We start from the raw sequence: 16,312 nt of genomic DNA on the forward strand, positions 1-16,312 counted from the left end.
AGGTATAAGTCGTAACCATTTTTATGGGGTTTTAAGTATAGACCTTCACACACGGAAACTTCTTCCATCTTTCGGTTGTGTCTTTTATTTCCTTCTAGCTGTTGCTTAGCAATTTTTGCGTTTGTTATTAATTTTGCTACACTAGAAGTTCCTGAAGCTAAACTACCTATAGCACTTAATGCAGTTAAGATGGGTACCAGTGGTAAAAAACCTCCCATTTTGGGAACATTTATTATTCGAGGAACTTTAACGTTTTTCTTAGATCCGATTGAATTTTGTATTGCTTTACGTGCAATTTTAATTGCATTAACCACATCCAGGGGTTTTCGTTTTTTCAATTCCCGACTCGCTTCTCTTACAACAGATGATAGTCTATTTATTTTCATCCTCCTACGCTTCCTCTTCTTCTGTTTTTTCTTATTTCGCTTCCGAACACCCATTCCAAAATGTTTCTTTGCTTTCATAATATTTGTTACAAAATATGCTGCTGCTCGCTCCTTAAGAGAACTATCCTTCGCCTTTACTCGCTCCCAAGCTTAGATTGCTTAGATCGTTGTTTTGTGAATAGGCAATATCGTGAACCTTGCAAGCTTCATCCAACTGATTAATTCCGTGATCTCCACGCTGTAATCGCTCTGCAAGCTTTGTACCGGGTCCACAATAGTTATATCCAGGAATTTGAAACTCAATCGGAAGAGAATCTATTAACTTATTAATAAGACCACTTCCACGTTTACGGTGTAAATAATGACTGATGTGATTATAAAAACGTTTCCCCATTATATATTGTCTTTATTCATTGAAGATTTATCACGGAATAAACATATTTATAATAGGATGCGATTAATAAAGCAAAAAAATAACATTATTGTTCGTAACATTGAGAACGTGAATAATGTTAAACAACCACCACGTCACAGTGAATTATTACCAAACACAATTAGAGCTCTTGTGGTTGGTCCATCCAACTGCGGGAAAACTAATGTAATGATCAGTCTTATTGAGAGTCCAAATGGTTTGAGATTTGAAAATATATACGTGTTTTCAAAGAGTCTATACCAACCGAAATATGATTACTTGGAAAAGCTTTTTAAACCGATTAAAGGTATGGGATATCATACATTCTCTCAGAACGAAACTTTTTTACCACCCACCGAAGCAAAAAATAATTGAATCATGATTTTCGACGATGTGGCTTGTGAGAAACAAGATAATATTCGATCATATTTCTGTATGGGTCGTCACAAAAATATTGATTCTTTTTATTTATGTCAAACATATACACGGATACCAAAACATCTTATACGGGACAATGCAAATGTAATTATTATGTTTAAACAGGATGATTTAAATATGCGATACATATTTCGGGATCATATCATCCCTGACATGAATTATGAGACATTTACGAAAATTTGTCAAAAATGTTGGGAGGATAAATACGGATTTTTTTTTATAAGTAAGGATGACAATATTGATAAGGGACGATATAGAAAAAGATTTGACCAATTTATTCTTCTTTAATTTTAATATAAGATTGGGGCGGCGTTGTATGACACCCAGTTGAACAACAGATTTCAAAATGGTTAGATCATTGACTCTATCAGTGAATGGAAATAGTTACATTATAAACACAGTTTATTTTCCACCAATTGAATTAAACGGCGAATATGAGTGGGCGCTCCTATGAACTCAACGATATTTCTCAATTTATTTACAACAAGTTAAAGGAATATAATCTGGAAAATACAGTGAAAATTGTAAGCAATAATAATACACTTCAAGTGGAAATAATTAGCAGTAAAGAAGATATATACTTTAATAAGGAGAGGTCAATAGGTCATTTGTTTGGTTTTAAGCAAAGAGTGTTAAAGGCAAACCAAAATCACTTGTCCGATAATGCTGTCAACATTTTAAAAATTAATTCCATTCGTTTGGAATGTAATATTGTGAGTGGCTCTTACGTTGATAATATACCAAATCACGTATTACATGAGTTTGCAATTTCGGTTCCACCGGGCTATAAAATGACTGTGACACCACACAATCTCATCTATTTACCTATTAACTGCAGAGAAATAAGTACTTTCTCAATACATATCGTTGATCAGAACTGAGATTTATTGAACTTGCGTGGTGAAAACGTATCAATTCGCATACATATTCGCGCAATAGAATGATAATTTACAATAAAAGCATCGGTATACTTCATCAACCGCGCACCAGCAGTTGTAAAGCTAAAGGAACAGGATTAAATCGAAAGGGTCTTACATTAAAAAACAAATTGTTTTTAAAATCACTGGGCTTCAAAATTCAAATCTGATAATAATAATAATATAAAAGGGTTTAAAATGAATCTAATTTTAAATGTTCGTGAGAGACCGTTTTAAGATGAAAGTATTTCGAAAAAGGAATATCATACATATTCCTCATATCATCAATCATTTAAAGCAAATGATGAAATACGTATTTGTATTAAAAATCAGGACTTGTATGTACTCCCCCACGAAAGCTATCTTAATTTTTAAGGAGTTGTTAAGAGAGGAGCAGTCGATGGTACAAGCACCACTGATAATATCGATGTTACGTTTCACAATAATTGTATGGCAAATTTTATTGATGAAATTAGATATGAAATAAATGGATACGAAATTGATAGAACATGGTTTGTTTGCATGAGCAGCACTTAAAAATTATCTATCGGAAAGTCGTCATTACAAAAGGTAATTTTAATTTCTCGCTACCCTTAAAAATTGTAATGGGGTTTGCTGAGGATTATAGAAAAGTTTTACTGAATTGTAAGCATGAACTTATACTTTTGCTCACAAAAAATCTGGATGATGTATATGTTAAAAACAAATCAAACCATACATATGTTTTGGAAATGACTAATATTAGCTGGAAAATCCCTCATGTAACACCCAGTGATGCTAAAAAAATTAAAATGTACGATATAATAAAGAGTGGCGTAAATTTACCGATAGCTTTCCGTAGTTGGGATACATACATTAACCCAAAACTGATACAGGGAAATCAACACGTCTGGAGCCTAAATATAGGAAGTAATAGAGAGCGACCGAGATTTGCTATTATAGCCTTCATGTTGAATGGAGAACTAATTACAAATAATTTATCCAACCTGAAAGTCCACTTGAATTCAGAAACGTATCCATATGATGACTTAAATGTAAACTTTGAAAATGATAAATATGCCCCATGATATGAGAGAAATGTTTCAAAAGAGTTATTACAACCGCCCAGCAGAACCATTTTTATCACCGACAGAATTTAAAAGTAAACCTATTATTGTAGTTGACCTTTCATATCAAAATGAAACAGTTAAATCGGGACCTATCGACGTGAGAATTTCAATCGATTTGAAACAAGAAAGGAAGCTAGCTTCGGCGAGCCGAAGCTTATATACCCTTGCAGATCATTCCTATTAATTAACAAATCGCAAAAATGTTCAATTTTCTAATATTTCTCATTAATTTTCTGATATGATATGATATAGTCGTCCGATTTTGATCAAATTAAAATTGAAATTCGGAAATATTTAAAAAGAGTCATATTCTAGAGTAGAAGATAATACAATAAAAACCAAAGAAGCTAGAATTTATTTCCTATTACTTTTCCATTAATTTTCCGATCGTTCCTATGGCAGCTATATGATATAGTAGTCCGATTTTTTAAATAATTAATTCGAAATTCAGAAATATTTAAAAAATAACATCCCCAAAAGTAGAAGGTAATATTTCAAAAAACACCGAAGCTAGAATTTTTTAAAGTTTTTTTTTCCGATTGTTCCTATGGGAGCTATAAGATTTAGTTGTCCGATCCGGTCGGTTCCGACATATATACTACCTGCAATAGAAAGAAGACTTTTGGGAAAGTTTCATCCCGATAGCTCAAAAACTGAGAGACTAGTTTGCGTAGAGACAGACAGACGGACAGACGGTCAGACGGACAGACGGACAGACGGACATGGCTAGATCGACTCGTCTAGTGATGCTGATCAAGAATATATATACTTTATGGGGTCGGAAACGTCTCCTTCACTGCGTTGCAAACTTCTGACTGAAATCATAATACCCTCTGCAAGGGTATAAAAAGCAAACAATGAAAACACTCAAGCATATTGTCTCCTTATTCACGATCGTTTAGTTGAGTATAGTCCTTTAAGTGGGTTAGTTCAAAGAATTGTCTAACAATATATCAATCACATAAAATGGAGAAAGAACTAGTTGCAATTGATGTACAAGGATTTTTTGATAACAACGACAAGTTCATTCTAAAGGAAATTGGAGTTGCATTTAGCAAAGAAAATAAGTTGAACAATAATTTCGTTATACAACCTCCATTTGATTTTACTCGTCTTAATAACAAGTCCCGAAAAACTGCTCTCTGGCTTACCAAAAACCATCATAAAATTTTTTGGAACGATGGAATAAACAACTTTAAGCAAACAAGAAAATATATTAAACAAATCACTTCGGGAAAGGTGGTTTTATGCAAGGGAATTGAAAAGAAACGTTTTCTAGAAATCTGTCTCAGATCACCGCACATAAGAGATGTTGAGGAATTGGGTTGCCCACCATTAAACACCGTAAACATAAACCAATTCCCATTTTGCTCAATACATATTAAAAGCGGTATTTGTGCTCTGAATAATGCGCACAATATTTTAAATTTTTGCAATGGAACTATGGTCTAACACTTATACATATACAATGGATAACAGACAAAGTGGATTAATAAACCGAATTAGTAATTTCACATCCCAATTTGGTGAGGAAATTTTTAAAGAAGATTTAAAATATCTCATTGATACGAGGAATATGTTCATGGATAAAGGAGAAGACGATCTTAACAAAACGGTATATGGTAATCATTTTACGTTTTGTAATAATGGATTCGGCGAAGACGCGTGTGCCTGATTTTTCTATAAAAATCATCGAGACGGAGCCTTAAAACTAATGTCAACATATTTAGTGTATAAGAAAAGCCTGTTACAAATTTCCAAATAAACATGAGCTAAATTCATGACCTAATTTCAAATTAACATCTTCTTTTGTTTAGGGGATGGGTGATTTTTTTTTTCAGCTATTTCTTTCAGGTCAAAAAGTTAAAAAAATAAAAAAAAATACTTGAATTTAAAATTTACATATTCTTTTTGTTATTGGGGTGGGAGTTTGTTTCTCAGTGGCAAGCAAAGGGATCCCTTTTCAAGGGTGCTTGCTTTCAGCTGTTTCTTTGGGAGTTTGTTTCTCAGTGGCAAGCAAAGGGATCCCTTTTCAAGGGTGCTTGCTTTCAGCTGTTTCTTTTGGACGTGACAACAGCGCGTGACATTCTAACACGTACCCGTGTGAGCACCACACTTTCTTAATCTAAGCAAAGGACACCCGGCACACCCCAGTAATTTCTCCCCCATTAACTAGGATAAGCCAAATATATCGCTATGATCACCTGACACACCCCAGTAACTTCTCACCCGCTTAACTAGATTCCCTTCCCTCGTTTCACCCTATTTTTCTAACTTCTCCCACGTTCGATCCCGTCAATCTACTCGTCAACCACTTAAGCAGAATGCCTCCCCTCTTTCACCCCATTTCCTAGATACAAAAGCTGGATATAACTATTGTGGACCCTAATTTACGATCACCCGTCACACCCCAGTAACTTCTTCCCGCTTAATAAGAGTCCCGATTTCTTAAAGGAAATTCGGGGGAGCGAATTCCTGAATACAAAGGCTGGATATAAGCAACTTATCACCCTAATTTACGATCACCCGTCACACCCCAGTAACTTCTTCCCGCTTAATAAGAGTCCCGATTTCTTAAAAGAAATTCGGGGAGCGAATTCCTGAATACAAATCCTAGATATCAGCAACTTATTACCCTAATTTACGATCACCCGTCACACCCCAGTAACTTCTCACCCGATTTCTGGACCGAATTTCGGGATTCCTGATTCCTGAATACAAATCCTAGATACAAAAGCTGGATATAACTATTGTGTACCCTAATTAACGATCACTCGTCACGCACCCATTAACTTTAATTACCCCCCACACCTGTCACATTGTCCTGATTTATTACCCTAATTAGCATAATTAATTACCTCCCCCTCCACTTTTTGATCCAGAACTCTCATTAAATACGATTCAGAACTCTCATTTTTATACTACTTGGAACCGAAATTGCAAACTCATGTAATACGTGATTTGGTATATTATCAACGTAAGAGCCACTCACAATATTACATTCCAAACAAATGGAATTAATTTTTAAAATGTTGACAGCATTATCGGACAAGTGATTTTGGTTTGCCTTTAACACTCTTTGCTTAAAACCAAACAAATGACCTATTGACCTCTCCTTATTAAAGTATATATCTTCTTTACTGCTAATTATTTCCACTTGAAGTGTATTATTATTGCTTACAATTTTCACTGTATTTTCCAGATTATAATCCTTTAACTTGTTGTAAATAAATTGAGAAATATCGTTGAGTTCATAGGAGCCGGTGGGAATAATAATAACTTTATCACCAATATGAAAGAGGTTGTTATTTACATCCACGTTGGGAATTGAGTTGTACATGTTAAACTCAACTAGCGCACACTCATATTCCCCGATTAATTCAATTGGTGGAAAATAAACTGTGTTTATAACGGAACTATTTTCATTCACTGATAGAGTCAATGATCTAACCATTTTGAAATCTGTTGTTCAACTGGGTGTCATACAACCCCGCCCCAATCTTATATTAAAATTAAAGAAGAATAAATTGGTCAAATCCTTTTCTATATCGTCCCTTATCAATATTGTCATCCTTACTTATAAATAAAAATCCTTATTTATCCTCCCAACATTTTTGACAAATTTTCGTAAATGTCTCATAATTCATGTCAGGGATGATATGATCCCGAAATATGTATCGCATATTTAAATCATCCTGTTTAAAGATAATAATTACATTTGCATTGTCCCGTATAAGATGTTTTGGTATCCGTGTATATGTTTGACATAAATAAAAAGAATCAATATTTTTGTGACGACCCATACAGAAATATGATCGAATATTATCTTATTTCTCACAAGCCACATCGTCGAAAATCATGATTGAATTATTTTTTGCTTCGGTGGGTGGTAAAACAGTTTCGTTCTGAGAGAATGTATGATATCCCATACCTTTAATCGGTTTAAATAGCTTTTCCAAGTAATCATATTTCGGTTGGTATAGACTCTTTGAAAACACGTATATATTTTCAAATCTCAAGCCATTTGGACTCTCAATAAGACTGATCATTACATTAATTTTCCCGCAGTTGGATGGTCCAACCACAAGAGCTCTAATTGTGTTTGGTAATAATTCACTGTGACGTGGTGGTTGTTTAACATTATTCACGTTCTCAATGTTACGAACAATAATGTTATTTTTTTGCTTTATTAATCGCATCCTATTATAAATATGTTTATTCCGTGATAAATCTTCAATGAATAAAGACAATATATAATGGGGAAACGTTTTTATAATCACATCAGTCATTATTTACACCGTAAACGTGGAAGTGGTCTTATTAATAAGTTAATAGATTCTCTTCCGATTGAGTTTCACATTCCTGGATATAACTATTGTGGACCCGGTACAAAGCTTGCAGAGCGATTACAGCGTGGAGATCACGGAATTAATCAGTTGGATGAAGCTTGCAAGGTTCACGATATTGCCTATTCACAAAACAACGATCTAAGCAATCGACATAAGGCAGATTCTGAATTAATTAACAAGGCTTGGGAGCGAGTAAAGGCGAAGCATAGTTCTCTTAAGGAGCGAGCAGCAGCATATTTTGTAACTAATATTATGAAAGCAAAGAAACATTTTGGAATGGGTGTTCGGAAGCGAAATAAGAAAAAACAGAAGAAGAGGAAGTGTAGGAGGATGAAAATAAATAGACTATCATCTGTTGTAAGAGAAGCGAGTCGGGAATTGAAAAAAATGGATGTGGTAGTAGTATATGTATGGGGGATCTGGATACAAAGGCTGGATACAAAAGTGGAGGAGGAAGGTAATTAATTATGCTAATTAGGGTAATTAGGGTAATAAATCAGGACAATGTGACAGGTGTGGGGGGTAATTAAAGTTAATGGGTGCGTGACGAGTGATCGTTAATTAGGGTCCACAATAGTTATATCCAGCTTTTGTATGTAGGATTTGTATTCAGGAATCAGGAATCCCGAAATTCGGTCCAGAAATCGGGGGAGATATTACTGGGGTGTGACGGGTGATCGTAAATTAGGGTGATAAGTTGCTTATATCTAGGAATTGTATTCAGGAATTCGCTCCCCCCGAATTTCGTTTAAGAAATCGGGACCCTAATTAAACGGGTGAGAAGTTACTGGGGTGTGACGGGTGATCGTAAATTAGGGTGATAAGTTGCTTATATCTAGGATTTGTATTCAGGAATTCGCTCCCCGAATTTCGTTTAAGAAATCGGTACTCTTATTAAGCGGGAAGAAGTTACTGGGGTGTGACGGGTGATCGTAAATTAGGGTCCACAATAGTTATATCCAGCTTTTGTATCTAGGAAATGGGGTGAAAGAGGGGAGGCATTCTGCTTAAGTGGTTGACGAGTAGGTTGACGGGATCAAACATGGGAGAAGTTAGAAAAATAGGGTGAAACGAGGGGAGGGAATCTAGTTAAGCGGGTGAGAAGTTACTGGGGTGTGGCAGGTGATCATAGCGATATATTTGGGTTATCCTAGTTAATGGGGGAGAAATTACTGGGGTGTGCCGGGTGTCCTTTGCTTAGACTCAGAAAATACGAGGGAACTAAATTTAGTGGTGGAGAAAAAATTGTTCACGGGCCAAATATGTGTAATCAGAGTGGCAACAGGTTGTTGATAGCAAACGACCCTTTTAGTTGCTAAGTGGCTGTTTCACACGTGCACGGGGTCACTTAATTATCATACTTGTTATCCAGTATGATGGGGATGGTGGGATCAGACAGAAAAACAAGTTGTTGAGAGCAAGCGACACAAACCCTTAAATAGGGGATCCCTTTGCTTGCCACTGAGAAACAATCACCTACACCAAGCAAAAAGAATATGTAAATTTGAATTTAGCTCATGTTTATTTGGAATTTTGTAAAAGGTTTTTTTTTTATACACTAAATATGAAAACATTAGTTTAACTAGTTTAAGTTAAAATATATGGAAGAGTTCTAAATATAGTCCCCAAATTAGTAAAATTAATTAGGGAAATGGACTATGAGAGTTGGCCGGTGGTGTTTCCTGGAGTACGGCGGGTGACCGTTACTTTGATATAAAAAATACGACGGAAGGGAATTCTATATGCTAATATGGTGTGATCAGGATGGCAACAGGTAGTTGTTAGCGACCCTTTTAGTGGATCAGTGACCTTTTACTTAGCATCAGCACTAGAAAATGTCACGGGCTGTTTACGTCACAGGCTGTTTACACGTTCACATGTGATCCCTTTGGTCACTTAATTAGTATAACCAAGAACACCCTTGAACAGGGGTCCCTTTGCTTGGCATTGAAAACATTTATAGAATATTTTTAACTGAAAAGAAACAGCTAAAAGCAAACACCCACCCCAAAAGCAAAAGAACATTCAAAAGAAATAGCTGAAAGCAAACACATCCCCCATTCATCAAAAAGGAAGAAGTAGCGGAAAGGAGATCGAGTGTGTTCAACAAACATGCTAAAGGAATCTGCGAGTTAATACCTATTGAAAATCTCACCTTTGACCAGCAGGCAAAGCTGAAGACGCTTTTGAATCAAGCAAGAGAGGTCGATTCGTCTAAAGTAGAACAATCCATACAGCAGGTAGAAAAGATGAAGGCATCGATACTTTCATTGGAGGATAATATACTCCTGCTCGAGGAGGAGATTAAATGGTATAGAGAACTCGATATCCACTACAGCTGGATAGAGGAACGAAAACGGAAATCCAATCGGAAATGAGGAGGATTACGGAAACCACGCAAACTTCGTAGAAAAAATTAATTTAATAATAATTAATACTATCCTTTAATAGAGGAAAATAATATAAATATGGAAAGAAAACCTGTTTTTATTCGAAAATTGCCACTGTCTGAACATTTGATGAAACGTCCGTTCCCGTTAAATACAAATAAAAATAAAAATAATTAGAAAACAAAAATGTACACATCTTAAAATGTCGTCTCATTTTGATATTTTAGGCTACTTTTATGATAGTAGAATCTTTTTACACTTTATAATCTTAACACATACTAAACTACTTGATGATTAATATATTAAATTTCTTCTAATTGAAACAATTATTCTAGATTCAACTCTTTCTTTCCTTTTCTAACCACGCCTACCACAGCAAACATATCTATTTTCTAGACACTCTTTATATTTCATATATTTCTATTCTCCTACCTGGTTATGATTTTTTTCTTTAAAGTCTTTTATTTTGGCTACCTGTAGTTTCAGTAGGTTCAACATATTTCCCTCTCTTCCAATCTAAACAATATACAAAAATGCACTAGTTAAAATAAATATCTGCATATTGAATGCAAAGATTCATAGTATATATGTATATATTTGAATTAAATATAAAACCATTGCATGATCTAATTTGAAAACATTTCAATTAAGGTCGAATATATTAGATTTATTGTTAATCATATTTACTTTAAATATTTTACGTCATTAAAAAAAGAATTTCATATTTTTGAATTTGTTTGTGTGAAAGTTTCCCTGCAAACCTTGTCTATTTTTATTACATGTTCGTATATTCCGCCTGGCTCTGACCTAATAATTTATGAGCAACATCTATCTGCTATTAAATCAATTTTACCCTTTTTTTCCAATAGAGACCTTTTCATTGTTTTGGGTGACTTTAATCTCCCTGATATATCTTGGTCCCCCCCTTCTGACTCACTTGTCGCTTTACCTTTATCCACCCATGATTTTGTGGATGGCCTTTTAGAATTATCGTTACAGCAGGTTAGCTTTATACGAAATTCATTAAATAGACAATTAGATCTTGTGTTTGTTTCAGAGCCGTCTGAAGTCACAGTATCTAGAATTGACGCTCTTGTGGTACCAGAAGACCGATACCATCCAACTATGGAATTGACAATTTGCCTCCCCTACCTTGATACCCTCTCTCCTTTAGTTTCTCCAACTAAAATGAGATGTTTTCGGAAATGTGACTATAATAAACTTAATTTAATGATTTCGCAATACGATTGGACAGATCTTTATAACTGTGTGGACATCGAAAGTGCAACGGAACTTTTCTATAGCGTTCTAAACACTTTTTTTAATGAATGCGTTCCTGATAGGCTTCCTCCCAAGCCGAACAGGCCCCCCTGGTTTACAAATGCGCTTCAAAGACTAAAAAATCTTAAAACAAACACTTATAAAAAGTATAAAAAATCGGGTAAGCGATCTGATTTTTCGAAATATGTGGTGGCTCGATCTGATTTTAATGTTCTTAACAGTCATTGCTATTCCATGTATTTAAATCGTTGTAAATTTGAATTTACAAATGATCCGAAGCAATTTTATAACTTTGTCAACGCAAAGCGTAAGTCATCAGCTTTGCCTTCATCGGTTCGATTTAACTCAATGGAGGCATCGACTGACTCTGAAATTGCTGATTTATTCTCTGACTTTTTCCAAACTACTTATAGCTCTTCTTCATGGTCAGAATCAAATTACCGTAATTCCTTAAATAGGGCAAATTGTATTTTTTCCCCTATAATTACTGAAAGTTTTCTCTTAAGAGATTTAACATCAACAACGCCAACTTATTCTCCCGGTCCTGATGGACTTCCTGGGTGTGTGCTTAAGTTTTGTGCATCAACCATCTGCAAACCTATTCTTAAACTTTTTCAATTGTCTATTTCATCATCAGTTTTTCCAACTATCTGGAAGGATTCTTTTATTATTCCACTTCACAAAAAGGGTGCGAAGGCGGAAGCCCAGAATTATAGAGGTATTTCTAAATTGTCGGCTATTCCAAAAGCCTTTGAACGTATTATCACTTCTCATTTGCAACATTTATGTTCCTCGCTAATATCACCGTGTCAGCACGGTTTTGTTAAGCGAAGATCGACTACCACCAACCTACTTGAATTGTCATCAATTGTAATAAATGGATTTAACAATAAAATGCAGACTGACGTTGTATATACAGATTTCAGTAAAGCCTTTGACTCTGTTAACCACTCTCTTCTTTTATTCAAATTAGATTTGCTTGGGTTTCCATGTAATCTATTAACTTGGATTTCAAGCTATTTGAATGGGAGGACTCAGAGGGTTATATTTAAGAACGCTGTTTCAAAAACGATCCATGTGACATCTGGAGTACCTCAGGGTAGTCATTTGGGCCCTTTGCTGTTTACTTTGTTTATTAACGATCTTCCCTCTATTGTAACACATTCTCGTGTACTAATGTATGCGGATGATGTTAAGCTTTGTTTGACATATAATAATATAGAGTCTGGTTTTGGCTTACAATCAGACATTGATCAATTTCAAGTATGGTGTGAGTATAACCTCTTAAATTTGAACTGCCTAAAATGCAACGTAATGACCTTTTATAGGGTCACCCCTACCTTTATAAGTTATTCGCTTCAGAATTTGCCACTTGACCGTATATATTCAGTAAATGATTTAGGCGTTCTTCTGGACCCGAAGCTTAAATTTGACTGCCACATAATGTCGACAGTCAATAAAGCTATGAGTGTTCTTGGGTTTATAAAGCGTTGGTCAAAAGAATTTGATGACCCTTATATAACCAAATTATTATTTACCTCCCTTGTCCGTCCTATATTGGAATATTGTTCTTCGGTTTGGAGCCCACAATACCAAGTCCACATTGACCGTATAGAGTCGGTACAAAAAAAATTTCTCCTTTTTGCCCTTCGTAGTTTGAACTGGGATCAAAACGTAAGGCTACCTTCCTACCAGAGTAGATTATTATTGCTTAATTTACCGACACTTGCAAATCGTAGAAAAATGCTTGGTACCATTTTTATGCATAATCTTATAAGAGGTGATATTGATTCTGTAGAGCTTGTTAGCCGCCTAACTTTTAATGTTCCCTTTAGACTAACACGTAATTATCATCCTCTTAATTTACCTCGATGTACATCAAATTTTGGTCTGCACGAGCCCTTTCGCGTTCTATGTAATAACTATAATGTTCTTTATCATTTAATTTGCACATCAACTTCAATCCCGGTATTAAAAACTAACATTTTAACTCATTTGCTTCACTCCTAACTGCATGTTTTTTTTTTCATTATTGGTCCCGTCTTTATGGGTTTTATGTATTCTTCCTCGCGAACTCGCATTTTTGCCCAAATTTACAAAAGGGCCCCGCGCGTAACAAGCACGTGCTTGGTGTCGTTGGGCCACTTGTTTGTACTTCTCGTATGGCATCAACGTCCATCATATTAAATCAAAGATTAAAATATTTAAATTAACTATAATTGTTTAATGCAATAATTTCATATTTAAAATTAATTACAACCGAAATGGATGAAAAGCATACCGAAAAATCCTTCGTAGATCATTTCATATGCTTTCTTAACTTATCAAAAATTAAATGCATTTATCATTTTTATTTTGTTCTCATATATTCAGAGTTTTCATACATTCCATATATCCATCTCCCTCGCACTCCCTTTAGCTGAGTTACGCGTAAGTGATAGTCAGGGCACCCGACTTCTCTCTTGTTTTTATTTTGTTCTCATATATTCAGAGTTTTCATACATTCAGCAGGGATCGTAAAATCTCCCTCACAATCTGTCATTTTGATAAAAATCACAACTGCTATTCTGCTTTCTCCTCAAAACATTTTAAATAAGCAATTCATAAGTTTGTAACCGCAGGTCACATCTTTTGTAACTTCTGTTAAGTCTACCATCAACTGTGGATCAAATTATTTATTTCTCCCCATTACTCATCATCTTCTTCAGCTGATTTTGTATCTCTATCTTTATAATTTTTTTGATTTCCCTTTCTGTTTTAGATAATAAATAATAATAATAAACTTAAGTTTATGTTTATTTTTTTATGATAAAGTTGTATAATGGCATCATCAGATTAATTAACACTATAATTAATTTTAGAATTTACAATTACTGAAACTACGTTAGATGATAAAAGGTGAACATATTCAACTGAAATGAGAAAGAGATAGAGAGAGAAAATATAATTAATAAAATTACTAAAGTATTTTAACTCACCTTTTGTTTTGCTTAAAGTTGTGTATGCGGGTCTGATCATATTCAATCCGAATAAGAGTTGCTCTATAAAATATTATCTTTAGATTCCCAGCTATCATATTTTTTTGAAAACCCCAACCAACGTACACGGACTTTATTCCCGTCTCTCTTTATTATTTTTTCCACTAAATATTTGTCTGGGAAACGAGTTTTTTTCAGTTCTTCTTTGTAAAATCCACCTTGTACTGGAGGACCTTCAAAGTCTTCCAACAAGTATGTGGTAGGGTATGTGTTTTTTACACTTATTATTTTAAAAATTTCTGTAGTCCAATTCGGTGTATACCCCTTTTCAAACACATGTTTATATTTACTGATGCGTACATAATCTCCATTACGCAATTTCCCCACACTAAACATTTTGAGATGATTGTAGGCTGTTTTCAAAATGTGTTTTTCATTGGAAGAATTGACGTCAATTGGGGCGACCTTAATTGTTCTATGTGGTCTTTTGTTGTATATATCAATTAATTTTTTATACATATCAACCCACTTGTATGTTCCGCTAAAACTAAATTCACGCCACATAAGTTCCTTCAAACTTCTGTTGAAGCGTTCCACAATTAAAGCTTTTACAATTGAATAGGTAGAATAATGGTTTATTCCATATTGTTTCATTAACGCGTTAAATTGTTTGTTAAAAAATTCAGTTCCATCATCCGTTTGTAAATTTTTTGGTGTTCCACGTCCAGATTTGAAAATTTTTTCCATTGCCATTGAGACATCTTTAGCGCTTTTTGATTTTAATGCTTCTCCCCAGGCATATTTGCTAAAACAATCCACAACAGTCAAAATATAAAAATATCCTCCGTTAAGCTTTGAATACTTTCCCATTTCCACTAAATCTGCTTGCCAGAGATCATTTATACCCTTTGTCACTACCCTTCGACGTTTAAAATTACGTCGACACGGAGCATGAATTTCTTTAACAATACCCAATTTATCACTCATATTTTTTGGTACTAGAACTTTCTTACTATTGGAGTTGCAGTACCTTCTATTTCAACTGTCTGTGATTTTAAAACTGATTTCGGTTGAGTAACATATTTATAAACATAGCTCTCAATACTATTAATCTTTGTTAACATATTGGATAGGATTTTATCAACATTATCAACCCTCCCATTATTAACTTGAACTAAATTTTCCAAAGAAGTTATTTTAGTAAGTCTTCGATTAAGGGATGTATTTATTTTCGTATTAAGGTCTTTCTTTAACGTCTCCAAGTTTTCATCGACATATTTTTTCGTCGTTGCATCCGAATAATCTATTGGGTTCCCACAATTTTTTATTCGTTTCTGTTGGGTATTCAGGTTTTCGTCACCATCAATGTACAACCCCACAACAGTTTTAATATCCCTTTTTAAAATATCTGTGTGCTCTTTTTCGTCTGAAAAGTGACCAAACTTGTCGACAGACATTTTGTTTATAAGGTAATTTAAAGTTTGTGAACCTTATTTATTCAATTAATATATAATTTTAGCCTCTCGCAGTTCTTCTATTATAGACATGATCTCGTTATTGTGATTAGTGTTGCCAGCGGCCTTTGAAGCTAATAACAGCTGCAATCTTTCAACTAATTCATTGACGTCATCCCAATAAATATAATTGGGTTTTGCTCTTTGTAGGGACATGTATCCAAATCCCTTTTTATTTGATTTTTTTTGTTTTGATTGAATTGGGGTGGATATAGCTGAAGGAGGTATATTTTCATTGCTCATGAACTTTTTCATAATGTTTGTATACTTGTATCCTCTAGTTCCTTTTATTCGCTTATTTGGATCAAAATCTATTCTATGTGCACTTGTCTCAGTAATGATATCTTTATAATTTTTCAAGTCTGTGGCACTGAATTGTGTGGGTTTATTATGAACAATCAGAGAATAAAGCCCAGAAGTCAAATCCCACGTGCTTCCACTTGATAATTGAATTTTATTATGTCTTATATGTAGTTCACTATTCCCCAAATTTAAGGATTTGGGGGTGATTAACTTTTTCTAGGTCCATAAGCATAGT

The sequence above is a fragment of the Drosophila takahashii genome, chromosome 2R (assembly GCF_030179915.1).
Source record: "Drosophila takahashii strain IR98-3 E-12201 chromosome 2R, DtakHiC1v2, whole genome shotgun sequence".
Classification (NCBI taxonomy): Eukaryota; Metazoa; Arthropoda; class Insecta; order Diptera; family Drosophilidae; genus Drosophila; species Drosophila takahashii.